The sequence below is a fragment of the Aplidium turbinatum genome, chromosome 7 (genome assembly GCF_918807975.1).
Source record: "Aplidium turbinatum chromosome 7, kaAplTurb1.1, whole genome shotgun sequence".
NCBI lineage: Eukaryota > Metazoa > Chordata > Ascidiacea > Aplousobranchia > Polyclinidae > Aplidium > Aplidium turbinatum.
In genome coordinates, this window is record NC_137478.1 from 27,402,938 (window position 1) to 27,420,117 (window position 17,180).

General features: G+C 39.4%; 1 protein-coding gene across 1 annotated transcript in view; it reads right to left on the reverse strand.

Moving 5' to 3' along the window:
- The window catches only part of LOC145774004 (uncharacterized), a 99,553-nt gene that overhangs the window by 60,044 nt on the left and 22,329 nt on the right, over nt 1-17,180 (reverse strand). The window lies entirely within an intron of this gene.

Genomic DNA, 17,180 nt, shown 5'->3' on the forward strand with positions numbered 1-17,180 from the left:
ACTTTTCATTACATTTAAGCATCACATTTGATAGAACATTTCCTAAAACGTTTGTGTTATTTTTGCAGCCCCGACGCTGAGGGACTCCATTGCGCTGTTACCAAAACCAGGATCACTTCCCACTGCATGCTTCCTCATCGTTACGTATGTGATGGGATATCAGATTGTGATGACGCTGTTGATGAGTGCTTCTGTACCGCGCCAGGATCAGGAGTCAACACGAACGGTAAACGTGATGTGTGTTTTTTTTTGCCAGAGAGTGGCAAACTAGTTTTCTGTACATCATTTGACCATCGTTTGATTTAATGTCGCTCTACACCTGCTATTTTTTTTTGGAAACTATGCCATATTTGCGTCATTTGACAACTTTAGGTTTCGCTTTGCTCAAGAAACTAGATAGTCTGTATCTGTACAACTATTATGACCCGACTTCGAATTGAACCCAGACCATTCAGACGGAAAATCTAAAATACCAACCGACGATGAGCCAACAAGGTAGTCAAACTTTGCTGAATAAAACCAAAATGTTTGACATGCCTTCATAAGAAATCAGATGTTTTGCAGTGACGTTTGCCTTGCGACTTTTGTTTCATTTTAAACTTAGACGATAATCAAGATTGGGCAATCTTATGAATTAAACAAAAACTAACACACAAGGTTTGATTCAAACAGTCAAGCTGAGAACTTGTGTTGCCATTTTTAAATGATGGATTTTTGCTTTTTATACAGTAGAGACTTTACTTTAAAGAAACTGAAAAAAAGCTTTACAGAACCTTCAATTTATGCCTTTACTAAACCTTGTAATGTTTTGTTTCCTGCTGCTCTGGCACAAACTGCATGTGTCTGTAAACTGAATGTATTTATTTTAACATTGATCGATGGTTAGAGATAGAGAAGCACGTCTTTATCGCCAGAGGTTTTGTGATTGTAGTGTATCCTGATTATGAAGATCTTTATTCTCTGAGTGAGAAAGCTTCATTGACAGCTTAATATTGTCAGATTTGAACCACAATCGGTTTTGCTTCCTCCTTGACAGGGTTGGAAGAAACGACTAGTTGTCACTATTCGATAGCGTTATTCGTTACTTTCTGAATATCGAATGCTTATACCCATTCCTTTTAAAAATAAATATCGAATGCTAGTTATTCACTGCCTTTTTATGCAAAAAACGAAATCAGTATTCGTTTTTCACTTATCGATATTTAGGAAAACAGCTGAATCATTTTTTGTTGTTCACTTACTTCGTCGTCAAAACGAATTTACGATATTTAGTTTTCGGATTACTTCCGATCTAGTCCCCTTTCGGTTTTCGAACTTTAAAGGATTAAGGAAAATTTTGCGGCAACACAGTTCTGAAAAACCATGTCAGTGAGAGTCATTAACAGTGTTGCCAACCTTGCAGTTTTCCCACAAATTTGGGCTTGTTTTTTTTATTGTGTTTTTGTATTTTCTTTTTGAGTTTGCAGGTTGCTTGTTTTTTGGCCAGTCAACTTTTAGTAATTGCTATTCATTGCTTTTTTTTAAGTATCGATAGCGGAAAGTTATTGCTTTTTTTGGCACTATCGAATAGTGAAATAGTCACTGCTTTTTGAGTAATGACTTCCAAACCTGCTCCTTGATAATGCATATTGGATGATATCAAACGGCTCATTGTTTGCCAATAACGTTGATCTGCAGCAAGTCTCAGTCTGCAATTAATTTAAAGCGATTATAGTTGATTTTTTAATTTCTGTTTTGCTGAAATCGAAAAGAGTTGCTTGGTGGTACAAAAATTGAAAAAAAACTGTTTATTTGATTTGTTTATTTCATTCTGACGATAGCTTATGAAGAGAGTCAGACAAAAACCTGCAGCTTCGAACTATGAGCAACATTCTACTCGCAGTTTTAAAGTCGAAAAATTAACACCTTTTGACACAGGGGTTCTTAAAAAGAAATTTGGTTTGCGTGGACCCCCTTTGTGGCCTAGTCCGAGAAACTTTTTTGATCAGCATGAATTGAACATAACGCAATAAAATTAAAACAAATTGGTAACAAAATTTATGTTTTATTACATTTAAGAAACAGCGAATGCAGATTGTTTTTTAATATTTTTGATTTAATTCAGGGGTTTCCAACCTGAGGCCATGGCCCCCTAGTGGACCATGAGCCTTTTTCAAGGGGACCATGGGAAAATTTCAAAAATAATGATTTTTTTTAATTAGTCATATCTAAATCGTTGTGAATGTGGGTTTTCAACAATGTTACTTCTGAAGACAAAGCAGCGCAGTGTCTTGGATATTCAATATGACATGCAGCTTGCTCTTTCCACCACCAAACCAGCAATTAAGACATTGTCAGAGCAAAAACAAGCTCAACCATCACACTAACTGCATATTTAATAACTAATTAATGCACCAGGCCTATCATGTTTATTGTGCGTTGTATTTATATCATTTTACCATTCTAACTACCGGTTACTGTATAAACAAGCTTTTTAATTAAACACCTTTTGACACAGGGGTTCTTAAAAGGCTGAAAAAAATAGGAGGGCCATTAATTTTCAAAATTTTCAAAAGGGCTGCGGTGTAAAAAGGTTGGGAACCCCTTATTTAATTTCATTAATGTGAAGAATGCTGCTGTTTGTCTTCAACAAGAACATGAAATTGTGGCTTCGTGTTTGATAGGGATGATAGGATAGTTGTTTGAACTTAATCTTTTTTCTTTTGAAAAATGTAGCCTACTCCGTTTTTGAAATTATACACTAAGATTTCCATTGGGCCTTTATGGACCCCCTAAAACTAGTCCGTGTACCCCTTGGGGGTCCATGGACCCCAGTTTAAAAACCTCTGTTTTAACAGATAGTTTTTTTGCAATGTTGGTAGACTAGTTTAATTGTTTTTACTGCAATTAGACTATTAGTTTAATATAGGCTATTACGTTAAAGGTAAGGCCTACTAGGTTCAATATGCAAAATATTTCAGAGAACGTGATCTGCCACGAAATGGAAACATAATCAGAGTCATTGTGAATTGTACCTCACAAGGAAGTTTATTTGTATTTTTGAATTTGCGTGAAGTGGAATTTTGCTGACTAGATTTGTGTAATTTTCAACAGGTCGCTGTATTACAGGCTGCAGCTAATGAACAATGTAAACACAGCCAAAAATCGTAACTTACAAACAGGGCCTCTGAGAGAAATTTTCACTAGGGGTACGAAGAGTCATTCCGGGCCCCCCTCTCACTCCGGGCCCCCTTTGTCTTGGGCAAAACGTGTAATGTTTGCTTAGGCGTATTGCACATCATACAACATTTTACTGCAGAATTGGACATTTGTGCGCAATAATAGTATCAAGCTGCAATAAAACTATTCTTTAATTTTAATAGGCTATGCACAATAATACTGAATATGAAAAAGAATAAATATGTCATTTCCCTCATATGATATAGGCCTACCCCGTAGCCGGTCGTTTGGTCGACAGGACATTTGGGTTAGGGTTAGGCTAGGTTAGGGTTAAGGTTAGTTAACTAACTAAAATGAATCGTTCTGTCGACCTAACGTCCTGTCGACCAAATGCATGTCGACCAAATGTCTGTCGACCAAACGTCTGTCGACCAAAATGTCTGTCGACCAAAATGTCTGTCGACCAAATGTCTGTCGACCAAACGTCCTGTCGACCAAATGACCGGGTACCGGCCTACCCTGCACTGCTGCCAGATTGATTGAGCATCATAAAATACAAGTTTGTAACAACAGAGAATGGCATTAGCCTAGGCCTACCCTAGATTAAATTCTATCCCATGCATCTGAATAATGATATAATGTAAGGTTTAAGTCGCCCCGATAGCTCAGTTGGTTAGCGCGTGACTTCGTGAACGAAGAAGCTTCAAGATCAAGCAGTGCTGCTTCAACTTTCGGGGTGTGCGCTTGAGCAACGCATTCTAAGGACTGCTCTCCAATCTCCATTCAGTGGCACCTAATGGATGTAATAATTCCCAGGTAACAAGACTTCAACAATGGGAAATTTCACTCTGCCAATCTCCGTAACCGGCCTTGCTTCAAGAGCCTCTACAAGTATGCGAAACAACCAGGAATAGCCTATCAAGGCTTTGTTAGTCCGAGGATAAAGATTCAATACCAACTTTGCCCCTTTTTTCAAATAGTTTTTAAAAAACACAAATAAGCCTAAAAACACCCGGGCAAAAAAAGCTAGCGGTTTGGGATTTAAAAAAAACCCGGGTTTTTCTTAACCCTGCTTTTGCTACACTATGCCCCTCCCCCCCCAGGACAGGAGAATAACCAACTTTTGTGATTTAATTTAGGGTGCTTTTAACAGAACATGTTTGCACGTAAGGCATTAAGTCACCACTTTAGACACCTAATTTCTTTCTGGGCACTTTTGCTACATTACGGGCCCCCTAAGGAGTAACGAATAACAACATTTATGCTTGAATTTAGTCGTTTAGGATGGTTTTAACCAAAAAAAAATTCGCGTAAACTATAAAATCACAATTTCGGGCCCCCCAACAACCACAAGCCTGGGCCCTCAAGGGTACGCCGTACCCTCCGTACCCCCCTCTCGTAGGCCCTGCCTACAAAACACACGTTGCTTTTTATACGTATATCCATTAGCATGGGGCGCGAAGTGTAACCTAGTTTTGAGATTAGGCTACTTCAGCAATTCGGCATCAAGATTGCTTGTTTTGTAAGTTGCCAGGTGACCCAGTTTAACAACTGACTTTTCACATTCTGCAGTTTTGCCAGCTGCTGTTACCAGTTTGAAGATTTTTTTTTTAAAATATATTTTTTCACCCTTATTGTGTAATTGTTTCCTATTCCAGGCAATGCTACAGGGTATAGCATCACCAGACAGTATACAGTATAATAAATAGAATTTCAATAAAGATTACATTTTCTCTTTAATTGCTTTCTCTCAGCAAAATAACCTGTCAAAACATTGTCAAGCAGTACCCTTTTAAGTACACTGGTAGGCCTACATATAGGTACCACAAGTTAATTTTGCTCTTACGCAAGCAATATTTTACCTATCACGTCAGTCCAAAGTTTTAAATCTAGCCCAAAGTGCGCACTTGAAAGTTAAATAAAAGTTTGAAAACTCTGAGCACATGATCGCTAGACACCGGTGTCTGAATTTTTGCTTTTTTTGGCAAGTTGAAGCAACAGGCGTTTAGGCTGTGCTGTGAAAAGGTTTGAGTGTGTTTGTTTACTAAAATTGTACTAAGCATCTTGCAAGGGTATCGAGATGACATTTCTAACTTACAAAAGCGTTTTTGTGACATAGTCAGCAGTGAGAACGTTTTTTTTTGGCTTGGTACCTATAGGTTCCACTTTACCTCAAGGGTAGTAATGGCCGTGTTGTGGTTGTTCAATTGAATGGCTGTTATATTTTTTAGTAATTGTTTTATAATGTAACTAGAAAGTATTTGTTTACTTAAAGAGTGTAATTATTGGTGTTTATGTAAATTAAGCGTTCTTTTGAGGAAATTATTTTAGGATGAAAATCAGGACTCAAATTGGACTCAAACTATAATTTTGAGGGATTTGTTATGCCACAGTTAAGAGAGCAAAACAGAATGCATAATTATTGCTTGTTTTGTTGTAGGCTATTTACCGTTTGTATTTGCATAATGGTAGGCTACATATATTTTCTATTACATTGTATGATGTCGTCACAAAGTAAAGTGTTCTATTTGAAAGAGGCAGAAATAGACAGAATACTGTTTTGTGATGAAAACGACAACGTAGATGGTCTTATTCTCGATGAAGAGGATTTAGAATTTTTGGTAAATGATGTCGTACAGGTTAAAAGCACTGGCTGTATTGACGAGCCGATTGAAGTTATTATTGACCCACCAGATGCACCACGATTAGAGGATGATGTAACATTTCATGGTGAAACAGAAGATGTGGCAACTACATCAAATGAAAATATATTTCTCTGGAAAAAAGTACCTCTGAACGAAGCAGCTGGCCTCTCCAAAGATGATGACCTATCTAATTATGAGTATGGACATTAGGGTGGGTCGATTTCTCCATTTATCATATAAATTTGAACACAGGTGCCACTTTACCTTCTAAACATTTCCTAAAAGTTTTAAATCGTTTGGTGCACAGCAACCCATTACCCCAATGACCATCTGTTTCTATAACAGGGTTGCCAGATTGGGCGAAAAGTTGCAGAAATTTTTGTCATTTTATCTCATTTTTTCGCCCAATCCGGCAATCCTGCGCAATGAGCGAACTTCTAATAGTCGTGCGGTTTAGCACGCCACAAAAAAACTTTGTGAAACTGACTCTTTATCTTATTCATCCGATAATGATCCGAGTTTCATGGAGAGTGTCTCAACTAGTAGTGCCTACAATACCATCCCAACCCCTTGTGTTGCAAGGGAAGCCCATCAAAAGATGGTTTCTGACGAAACAGTTGCTGCTATTGCCACTGCTACTTTGAAGGGTGTGTTAGGAAAAGACTTCTCCACAGAGATCATTGTTGACCCACGGAAAGTGAGACATAGCCTAGTCAAGGGACGTAAGCTACTGGATTGAAACCAACCCAACATGTCGTCAACAATTTTATATCGCTCTATTTCGATGGGAGAAAGTTTTATATCGCTCAATTTCGATGGGAGAAAGGATGAATCATAATTATTATGTCTTTGATGATTACCACCACAGGAGAAAAATAAAAGAATACCATTACGTTTTACTGATACAACCTGGTGACATCTACATCTCTCATGTCACAACACCAAGTGGTCGTTCAGCTGACATTTTAAAATGTATGATCGACGAGAATGTGGACATGAATGGAGTTCGAATAACAGGTTGTGACGGGGCAGCAGTGAACACTGGGAATCGTAATGAAGTAATTGCTAGAATAGAAGATCATATCCATTTTGAAGTTCAGTGGAATATATGTTGGCCTATGCTGCCCATCAATGAGTTACCATTGAAGCATCTAATTGGATTATTTGGGAAGACAACTGGTCCAGAAACATTCATTGGTGAAATGGCGATATTCTGTGGTCAAACCTTATAGCCTTGGAGATCGCATTATTTGATAAAATTGAAACTCTCCATTTGCCAAAATTGGACAATTCAAAGATCTAAGCACAGACCAGATGTACCTTTTGGAAATCTGCCATGCAATCAGTTCTGGGAATGCTCTGAAACACTCTTAGGCTACACAGAGATTCTGGGAAATATAATCATTCACAGGACAAATCGAATGTGCCGCTATTATGTTAGTCAAACCCATCCATCAGAAGCTGTTAAGACATTGACACGATTCATTGCAACTGTATATATGGGCCTGTATGGTTTGCACTAAGATGGCCACAGATATCAGCGATGCTTCAGCAGTAGGCTACTTTTCCTTATGACACAACTCAGTCGTGGAATTGAACCAGTAGAAGTGCAGTCTGTCATCGACAAATCGATCAAGCAAAATTGTTATGCAGCTCACCCCGAAAACTTGCTGCGTGCCATGTTTCATGACAATAGACCTGCCATTCGTTAAGTAGCTGTTAGGCGAATTCTGAAAGCACGAAAGCTTTCATCTACAATACTTTGAAGATTCCATCGCCCTGCTGATCAACTTAATCTTAATGCGATGGATTATATTGATATGATCGAATGAACACAGATTGACGTAACTGAACCACCATTATTACCATCTAACTTAAGAACTAAGCGTGAGGATGAACTTTGGGATGCAATAAAGTCAGTCCCAGTAAAGTCGTCATACACACCACAGACTCAAGCCGTTGAAAGAATGATTCGTGTAGTCGCTGAGGTCAACCTCAAAAAACTGTCGGAAAGGAGAAACGGAACTCTATAATTTATTCTATCTTAGATGCAAGGAATCAGCGCCTATATTTGAATCAAAGAAAGACTGTGTTGTTTAGTTTAACATCCAGGTGTGGCTTTAACTCATTACATTCAATTGTGTTTCATTTTCACTCTAGCCTACCTATTGAATATAATTTACCGTAAACTAGAAAATTGTATTTTTCCATACCACCTGGGGTAAGTGGTTAGGAGCACACCATCACATTGAAATTTTAACACTTTATTTAGTATGGCAAGCCTCACCTAAATACCGATTTATGCGACAATCCGACAATTTTATGTGAAAATCGACCCACCCTAATGGACAAGTTCTTGATAATGTGATGAGTAGGCTAATAATTCAACTTCATATGAAATTTTTGACTCAATTGCAAGTTTTGAACAGTTTCTGACAGAAATTGTAATCCCTTAGACTATGTTGTATAGTCAGTAGTAAGGCCATTCTTTCTGTAGGCTTGGAAGAAATCTATTTGAATAAGTTTCAGGGAATGCTGGAGAAGCAGGTGTTGTATAGGTTCCTGTACCTTTCACTAATAATATCATATTACAGTATTGTTTGAATTAATTGAAACTGTCAAGAAAACAGGCTGAATTTGTGATAATTTAACAGGTGTATATAGTTTAATACCTAATGTGGCCCCCACTTTCTTTCAATATTCCACGAACACGGTTTCGCATGCATTCGATTAGTTTTTTCAGTTTTCTGCAATTTTTGGGTCTCGCAACCACACCTGAATGATGGCCTCCATCAGCTTCCTTGTGATGGTGTTTAGTCCTTCTTGCGTAATCGTGCCTTGATTAATGTGCCTTGATTAATGTGCCTTGCGTAATCGTGCCTCCACAAATTTTCGATAGAATTAAAATCCGGAGATTTGCCAGGCCAATCTAATATGGTAATCTTGTTTTTCTTCAAAAAATTATTGGTTTTTCTAGAAGAATAGCATGGTGCGAGGTTTATGAGAAGGAGTGTTAGAGAGACGCTGAAGCGCTGCCATTTCAATCAATGTGTAAAATATCCCCCCAAAAATATGTTCTGGGGAAGTTTTAGCCACAGAGGTGTTGGATCACTTTTTCAGGTAGAATGAATAATGAATTCTGAATGATACATCGATGTGATCACAAAAAAAGTTATCCCAGACCTGAGAAAAGCATTTCCTAAAGATAGGGGCATTTTTCAGCAGGACCTCATACCATGCCATTCTTCTAAAAAAACACTAATTTTTTTAAGAAAAACAAGATTATAGCGTTAGATTGGCCTGGCAATTCTCCGGATTTAAATCCCATCGAAAATTTGTGGAGCATAATCAAGGCACGATTACGCAAGAAGGACTGCACCATCATAAGGAAGCTCATGGAGGCCATCATTCAGGTGTGGTTGCGGGACCCAAAAATTGCAGAAACCTGAAAAAAACTAATCGAATCCATGCGAAACCGTGTTTATGAAATATTGAAAGAAGATGGGGGCCACATTAGGTATTAAACTATATACATCTGTTAAATTATCACAATAAACCAAATATACACAAATTCAGCCTGTTTTCTTGACAGTTTCAATTAATTCGAACAATACTGTAAATAACACAAAATAAAATAATATCAAACTGCAACATGAATTCTGAGGACAACCACTGATGGGCATTATCGGCGATAATTTACTGGTGATAATTATCGGCGATAAATTTTTATCGCTTATCGTTATCGCTCAATAATTTTTTTCAGTTATCGTTTATCGTTATCGCCAAAGGCAATATTAAATTTTATTTCGAATCAACACACAAGTGGAAAGACCATGAAAAGTAATATTTTTACTAGCCACCTAGTTAATGAAACTAAAATTGAAACCAGTTCTTCTTCAGTGCCTGAAGTGTGTGTGCACAGGTAGTTGTCAAGGGAAGGGGCACGCCCCCCCCCTGCAGCGACGGCCCTGACAACACAATAATTTTTAGAGTTGCAAATTGCAATGCAATGAAATGCATGCAACAATTCTCTTGTTGTTTTGCCGCAATCCGCAATCGCGAGTGAATTTTACAATTAAAAATGTAAGCGCACAGGCGGAACAGCTTTCTTTGAAGCGAATGAAATTGGCAAGTGGTTTGTGAAAGTGTTGCAATACGAGCAGTGGTGTAGCCAGAAAAAAAATTGGGGGGGGGCAAACATTTGATGAATTGAAGAGAACAACAAAGTGTTTGATTTAAGCCATAGCCACTTGATGTGCAGTGGCGTATCCTGGTGGGTTGAGCAAGGCAAGCAATAAAACTGGTGGGGAGTTAGAGTGTGCCTAAGGCACGCGTATCCTAGGGGGTCCGGGGGCATGCTCTCCCGGAAAATTTTTGAAAAATTACACTCAAATAATGGATTATAGCGCTTTCTGGAAACACTTTTAGGGTAATATTTGTATGAAATTTATTAGAAGATAAACAGCTGTTAAGGTAGCTCTTACACACGAACAGGCAAAACTGCGGCTAAAATTAGAGAACACCAAAAATTCAGCTACACAAAAACTCAATAACTACACATAAACCCAACAGAGTAAGCCATTCTGAAATTGCTTCTACAAATTAGTTCAAAGAAACGTAAATCGCGTAAATTTTGCGCGATTTACGATTTGCAAAATTTAATAAATTTCTACAAATTTTATTACATTTTCAACAAAAAGCTCAACTTCGGAATCCAAAATCGAAAAATTTGGGGGGCCATGGCCCTGTTCGCCCCCCTGGCTACGCCTATGAATACGAGGCCGCTTTCAAGTAAGCATTGCTGCAGAAAGAGAACTCTGATTGCAGCATCGTGCATTTTACCGCACTTTTCAAGATCAAGACTCTGAAAAGTGGGATTATATTGCATAGCCTAGGCTTAGATTAGGGGCGTAGCAAGTTAAAAGTTGTTCCTGTTTAAAGTTAAAGAAAATTAGCCATGCAGTTAAAATGAAGTAGATGGGCTATGTATGACTGTCGAGAAAAGATGCAAGAACAATACAGTAGGCCTATAGTTCAGTGTTCTCGCCAGAGCAAAAAAAGTATGAAGGGGGGGCACCTGCCCAAAGTGAGAGAGCACCAAAATGTTAACCTAATGAACAAGTCATAAAAAAGCCGGTCACGTAATAAACGCCATAAGTTTTCGTGGAGAAACAATATTATGAATGCTGAATGGTAATTTTGCAAATCAGAGTTAACAAATAACTAATTAACATAATAAGAAATCGGTTTATAAGGAGAGGCCACTGTTCCCGACAATTATTTACCAAATCAAACGTCATATAAAAACCGATATGGTTTATTGAATCTTATCGTATCACGTCATGGAATTTTTCCTAAAAAATGATGCAATCTTGGCTCATTGTTCCTAGACTGATAAAATATTGCATCAGCCGCTTTGAACACCTGTTTGAATGACTTCATAATTGTCTTTCATTATTGCGTCACAGAAACTGCTGACGTGCTTTTGAAATATTGCAAATCATTCTGGTCATTCTTAAAATTGTTTGGTGGAAGTCAGCGCATATTTAACTGTTTGCTTGGTGCTTGCTAGCTGGACAAATTTTCCGTCTTTTATCTAAGTAATCTGTTCTGTAGTGACAAGTTTTAGTGGTGTACGGCGTTGCATCCAATTTCGACAGCCAAGTGGTTAATTTTACAGAAATACAATTTTGAATAGACGTTTCGAAGGAGTGTTTCTTTTTCGGTCATTACATGCAGACGAACGGATTCGGGAATCTTATGTTACAATTTTCCCACGAAGAGATTATGGTTTACCGCTGTGACCATAAAAAATAAAAGACGTGTTGTTGTCAGCTAGTGCAGAAGTATTTCAGAAGCACATAAAAGTAAAAGACGAATTCTTGTCAGTTGGTAGGTCAAGAAGAAATTAAAGCAAAATAATAAAAGACGTTACTCTGTCTAGTGTTTGGTACTGAAGCAAAGAAATAATAAAAGAAGATCTTGTTGGTTGGTAGGCTACAGAAGCAAAAGAAAATTAAAGACATTTCTTTTCAGTTGGTACTGAAGAACTTCAAGCTAAAAATTAAAGGCGTTTCTTTGTTGGTTCTCAAGAAAAAACAACATTGACATTCATTTGAAGAAAAAAGATTAAAGACAATCGATCTGTGCTTGAAGATTCAAGTGAACGAATCCAAGCAAGTTGTGTGGAACTTTAGGACTTTATATACCCCTACATCTACGGTATTGTGCATTTAAATTCTTTTTTGTATTTTTTACGGTCTTTGCAGTTAAGTTTTTTATATCTTAATTTTGTGTGTTTGTGTAACTTAATTTTTTAATTGTTAAATTGAGGCCCAACATTTAATATGTCTACACTCGGTGGCGACAAGGACTCGACCGCCGTCGACTCGACTGAGTTTAAGCCTGATGATGTTCTTTGCGGTCGGGCAGGCCATTCTGGAGAGGGACCCAGTAACGATGAGGCTAAGTCAGTTCGAGAGGCCCGGCATCTTAGAAGGGATATTTTGACTCAAATTGGGGAACTTTCTGTAGCCCTAGGTTCTTTGAGTGATAAGCAGGAACTGTTAATTTTTAGATCTAAGTTCTCTATTTTGGAAGAGGATTTATGGCATTTCCATGCTCTTTTGACTAAAATTTTTAACTCTGCAATCTTGGCAGAACTTCGTGATAGGGTAGACCCCGAATTTAACTCGTTAAAAAATAACTTTGAACAAAAAGAAAGTGAGTTCTCAGATATGTTGGATGCTGACATACATCCTGAGGATAGCGCCTCAAATGTAAGCACTAGGATGTCTACGAGTTCGTCTCGGATAGTGGCACAAATTAACCTACAGCTAAGACGAGATGAGCTCCAGCTCCAAGCTGAGGCCGAAGCAAGAGCTGCTGAGGCCATGGCGAGAGCTGAGGCCATAAGAGCTGAGGCTGCCGTGAGAGCTGAGGCCGAAGCAAGAGCTGCTGAGGCCGAAGCGAGAGCTGCTGAGGCCGCCGCGAAAGCCAAAGCGAGAGCTGCTGAGTTCGCACTCAAAGACGCTCAGTTGAGGGCTGAACAACGTAAAGAGGTAGTTTTAGCTGAATATAGATCGGAGTTGGGCTCCCGGCGTAGTTCTAAGAAAGGCTCTTCTAGCCACTCCAGAAATGAACATCAATCGCTGTTTAAATTACCTAACCTTTTCCAGACGCCTGTTCAATCTGTAAGTGGACCAGTGCAATCCACACGTTTTCAAGCTGTTTCAGGAGATCTCGGGGCCGCGGCTAAGGGTCTTCCGAAGGCTGTAGAGCCAAGGCCTGCGAATTATAGCCGATCTTCTCCACCAGAGCGTACAGGTCACGGGGCCGCCATTTCCAGTAATGCTTTGCCCCCTTCACAGTTTTCTGCGCCGTTAGTTTTTGATCGCCCAGCTACACGTAATCTGGGTGGTTGTAAGAGGCATGTCGCGTCTCCTGATTTTAACGTTTGTGAGGATCGTGATCGGGTTGTGCATGTGACTGAGCCCACTCAGCCCCTTAAGGGATATAGCTTGTCTTCTCCCGCTAAATCGAGTTCTCAACAACAGGATTGCTTTTTTGAATACCAAAATAGTAGGACGTTTTTCGATAAGGCGGCCTTGATTGGTTATGATGGTAATAATATGCCATTTATCTTCTTTAAAAATCGTATTACGGCCTTAATGGCAGCTTCGCCCTTTAAAGGAACTCGTTTGACTTTGTTACAAGCAGCTTGTGTTAGAACAGCTGCGCAAACGATTGCTAATTTGGTTTCCGACACTCCTGGCTTGTCAGAAGAAGACAGGATAGAAATGTCGTTAGCTCGCTTGTCCCAGCGTTTTGGGGTTCGTGGAGGTCTTTTCGCCGAACCGGAAATTAGAAAGTATCGCTATGGTAGCAAATAGACTTCAATTTTTTCCAGTGATTTGAAAGAGTTTAAAGATGAATTGTCGCAGTGTCTGCTTTACGCGCAAGCTTATGGTCAGCGTGATAAATTGGAAGGACGTTTTGTTTTGGATTTGGCTAAGCGACTCCCGTTTGACGCTAAGCAGCGTTATCTTGACTTTTTAGGTGATCAGTATGGTGGTACTGATGAGCCTACTTTTCAGAGTTTGTTTGAATTTGTAGTACGGGAGGAAACGCGTAAGTCGACTGATTTTAGCATTATGCTAATGGGCGATTCTGGTGAGTCGCAGCATTTTAAAAAGTTTGGCGAAGGAAAATTGCCTTCATGTCCGGTTAGGCAGACGTCGGTAAAACCCCATGATAATGTGATTTCAGGGAGTCCGCAGTACTCGACTGCTGTTGGCGCACCGCGCGGTGGTGTAGCCAGACGTAGAGACATACCGGCATGTTTTTATTGTTCGTCACGTGGTCAAGTTGAATATCATTTTTTGTCTAATTGTAAAGAATTTTTGCGCTTGACACCTAAAGATCGGAGAGATGTCATTGTGAAAGCTGGAAAATGCTTGAATTGTTTGCGACAGCATATGGTTAGGGATTGCGTTCATGCAAACAACTGTCGTCAATGTGGCCCTAACAACGATAGGAAACACTATTTTCTTCTGCATGATTTTTATGTGACGTCACGTGATTCTCTGGATTCGGTCGGTAAAAATGATGCTGGTGCCAGAGTTCCTGTGCGTAATGTTAAGATTGGAAATGTTAAAGCAGCCTTTAACCGCATTACTGCTGCTCGTGTTTTGAATCCAATGACTGGCAAATCGAAGTTGGTGTATTGTCAGCATGATCCTGGTTCGTAGTTGACTTTTGTTTCGAGTGATTTGGTCTGCGAACTTGACGTTAAACCGTATGACAAAGCGTCGTTTAAAATGGATACTCTGGCTGGTCAGAAACCTACTTGTGCTGACCTTGTTAAACTCAACATTCAGTCGTTAGAGACGAATGAACTTTTTTGTGATATAACTTCGGTGGTTAACCCAGCTTGGGCTGACGATGTTAAAACTTTACCACATAAGCAGGATTTAAGTAGTTTCCGTCATTTTCATGACGTGAATATGTTTCATTTGAATGATTGTAGTACTGTAGATGTATTGATTGGCAACGACAACGCTTATTTGATGTGTGCTAAAGAAGAGCGTGTTGGTGAGAATCGTAGTGAACCACATGCTTTGCTCACTCCTCTCGGTTGGTTGGCTTGTGGTGGTAAGTCACCCTTAGATGAAAGCGTTGCTAACGTGTGCAGAGTGCAAACGTCTTCAGAGTCGGATGTCATCTCTACCTTTCAGCGTAAAATTGAGTCTCGTGATATGGAAATAGCAGACCTGAATAAAGTCATTCAGGATTTGACCTTGCAAAATGAAACCTGTGAATTGTCTCGCAATGATACTTTGGCTGGAGAACTTGTTGAACCGAATATTGAGTTGAAAGATGGTCGATTTGAGATACCTGTACCGTTGAAGGAAGATATTGATCTACCTAACAATTTTGTGTTGGCGTCAGATAGAGTTGCTGCTTTAAGGAAGAAGGCTTTAAAACAACCTGAACTTCGTGATTTCCTTACCGACACCATGAAAGATCTTAAATCTAATGGCTATATTGAGCGTGCTGGTGAAGCAGAAAATGTAAAAGGATTTCAGTGGTATTTACCATACTTTGTGACGTCACAACTAAAAAAGCGTATTGTTTACGATGGCAAGTCTGAATTTCGAGGAACTTGTGTTAATGATGTAATGTTTTCGGGTCCTGACTTGTTAAACCCTCTTGTAGATGTCTTGGCTAGATTTCGACTTGGTAGATTTGCTCATGGCTGATGTGACTAAATGCTTCTTTTAAAAAAATTTACCTGAGTCGCAGAGGGATTTGTTTCGTATATTGTGGTTTGAAGATGATGACCTTGAAAATGGTAGAATGGTACCCTTTCGTTTTTGTGTACACCCTTGGGGAATAAAGAGTAGCCCATATATCGCTTGCTTGGCTATAAAGAAAATGATCGAGCAGAATCCCAGCGGTGCTGGTGACCTGACACTCTGCAATATTGCAAATAATATGTACATGGATGATTTTATATTTTCGGCTGATAGCTTAGAGGAAGCTCAGCAAATCACTCATGAATCAATTGCTTTGTTTGATAGCCGTGGGTTTAAACTTGTTAAGTGGAGTGCTAACAAGGAGGCTATGATTGTCTTGTCAAATTTGGATAATGAGATGCTCTCACCTTTGATTCGTGATGTGGACTTTCAGACTGATGATATGACTTTGCCATCAGCGAAGACATTGGGTTGTGTGTGGCAAACCGAGTCTGACGAGATGCGTATCGCATGTTCCTTAAAGCCCTTAGCTAAACACACGCGCAGAAGTATGCTCAGTCAGCTTGGACAAAATTTTGATCCGCTAGGCTTTGGAGCGCCATTTTTTCTAAAAGCACGCTTGATACTTCAGCAATTGGCAATGGATAAGTTTGATTGGGACACCGAGGTCCCTGATAGCTTTGTTAAAGAGTGAGGGTCGTGGCTTCGCACTTTGGACCTGCTTAAGGATTTTTCGTTACCGAGATGGTATTTTGCAAACTCTGGTGTGTGTAGTCCGGATGATGTTGTGTCATATCAATTGCATGGGTTTAGTGATGCTTCGAATCAAGCTTTCTTTTCTGTTGTTTACTTACGTAGATTGGTTAACGGAGTTCCGAGTGTGTCTTTCGTTTTGGGTAAATCTACCATTGTAGTAAAAAATCAGTTTTCTTGGCCGATAGCTAGGAAAGAGCTTGTTGCCGCTTTGAATACAGCAAGACTCGTGAAGCAGGCTTACGAGGCATTGAAGATGCCTAACTGCATTAAATATTTTTGGTGTGATTCTCGGACAGTGTTGCAGTGGGTTAAAAATTCTGATTTACGTTTGAATAAGTTTATCACGCGTCGAGTTGAGCATATTTTATTGTTGTCTGGAGTCCAGAATTGGCGTTTTTGCCCTACCGATATGAACCCAGCTGATGTTGGCACACGGCCAAATCTTATTACTAAGAAAGAATTTCGAGAGTTGTGGTTGAACGGTTCTAGTCTTCTCTATCAGTGTGAAGAAATTCCATCTGTAGAAAATGCCACTTCAGTACCTGCCATAGCCTATATCTTCGTTACGAAGAGGAGTCGCTCGACGTTGGACAGGATGGCCTTCACAGATTGATCGAGGCCGCACCTTCTTTGTATATTATGAAAAAGAGAACCGCTTATTTGGTTGCTTTTGTTGAATTTTTGTGCTGTAAAACGAAAAAGCGTAGCTTTGTGAAGCCAAAACTGGACGCCTCTTATCTTAATAGAGCCTTAGACTTAACTGTGAAGTTTGTTCAGAAAAGCGTGTATGGCGATGTGGTACATTTAATGACCAAGCGATCGCCGGATGCCCTTGAGGAAGTGATAAAGCGGGGTAGTGTTG